This window comes from Poecilia reticulata, linkage group LG12 (genome assembly GCF_000633615.1).
Source record: "Poecilia reticulata strain Guanapo linkage group LG12, Guppy_female_1.0+MT, whole genome shotgun sequence".
NCBI classification, from domain to species: Eukaryota; Metazoa; Chordata; class Actinopteri; order Cyprinodontiformes; family Poeciliidae; genus Poecilia; species Poecilia reticulata.
In genome coordinates, this window is record NC_024342.1 from 10995778 (window position 1) to 10997796 (window position 2019).

Genomic DNA, 2019 nt, shown 5'->3' on the forward strand with positions numbered 1-2019 from the left:
TGGATGGATGGATGGATCAGCACTTGTACTAGACATTACTTGTTGATTTTTCTGAACCGTTCTTTTCTCTTGAACACTTTTTGCTGCCTCTGCCACATAAGTGATGTTTTTAATTGTTCTCAGCTGTTGAATTTCTGCTGCCTTTTTCCTTACCTCACAACCTCCATACGCTACATTATGCTGTCCATCACAGTTACAACATTTCATTTGTACATCCACTCCACATTCATCATATCGATGATCTCCTACACATTTGGCACATGTTTGATTCCCTTTACACACTGCTGCAATATCACCATACCTTTGGCATTTAAAACAGTGCAAAGGGGGAGGGATATATGGTCTCAGAAAAACTAATGAATCCAATTTTAGCCTTATCAGGAAGAACTTCTCCTTGAAACTCCAGAAGTACTGATAAACTGTCTATTTTTCCTCCATTCACATGCTTTAACAATCTTTTGAGTCTCCGTATTTCTCCCCGCTATATATTCCCTTTTAGTCTTGATTTCAATATAACTAATTGGAAGTGCTTTTTATCCCAAAAAGCTATAATTTTAATATTATCTTTTTTGTGTCATGTATTTTGTCAATCAAGACTGTATTTGCGAAATGTTATAATAAAATTGCTTTCAAATACAATTTTTGAACACAGCAACTTTAAGGGTGCGTTCACACTGCTGCCTGAAGTGACCCAATTACGATTTTTTTTTGACGTAATGCGACCTGTATTCAATCTTTTCATGGCAGTGTGAACAGCACAGGTCGGATTCTTTTTCAAATGTGACCCATATCCGATACGTATCCGATTCAAATGCGACCTAACGTCCAGGTATCATACATCCGAACTGAACGTCACCGATTCTCAACAAATCTTACTATTCTGTGTCCTGATACGTGCAAGCGGAAGGAAAAACAACAACCATGTTAATATGCTGCTCCGGCCGGGCAACAACTTCAAATATGTAAGCTAAGCTCCACTGTTAGCCTCCATGTTTACTTCCGCAAACACTGAGCACTTCTTCTTTTTATGGCAGTTGGCAGAACACTGAGAACGCTGACGCTATTGTGCCCTCTACTGCGCATGCGAGACACTTTCAGGTCGATTGCCCCATAGACATAATGGGCTCTTTGCACCTCGGTTTCTGTGTTTGGGGAAAAGCGGCTTAGTTGTTTCCGATCTATTGAAAATGGCATATTACACTAGGTGCTTGTGTAACCGGATCCTTTTCTGCGTTGTGCTGGTTTTTGAGTGAATGGACCGTGACAGTTTATCTTTCGAACGGATGATTCTCGGTTTATTTCTGACGACAATACAAAGACAAAACAACCGTGTTAAAGGCTGCCCGCTCCAAGTCCTCTCCCGCAGGACATGACCTCTCCCGCAGGACATGGAGGCGCGAAACACCTCCCACAACTTACAAAAATACTAAATAAACATTTTTGTACAACATACCTGACGAGAATACAAAGACAAAACAACCGTGTTAAAGGCTGCCCGCTCCAAGTCCTACACAAAACAAAAGTATATAACAAAAATTTACTTAATAGATCTATAAATAAACTGAATGTATTTAGATGGGAAAATAAAGTGCACACACCTCTCCCGCAGGACAACATGACAAAAGGGGAGAGGCTAATGAGCGCAAACAATTTAAAGACAATACCACAGAAGAAGAAATAAAAAGGAGGGGCTTCCGATCTTAAAGTAACACAATTAAAACAATGACAGAGGTGTTTCAGTAAGATAAGAAACAAGACAACTAATTAGAGGTGTGCCGACCGATCGGTCACCGATCATAATCGGGCCGATTTTCGTGAAAAAGTGCATGATCAGTGATCATTGGCTCTTGTTGCCGATACCGATCACCTGCATCTCATTTCGCAGCCTGCCTGTGCAGCTGGTCTCCTCTTTCCTTCACACTGTGCAAACGCGCAGCAACAAATACTAAGCGATGTGTAACTATAACGCACTGAGTGAATGGAGACGTTTGCGTGTTGCGGCGGAAAATTGAAGCACGT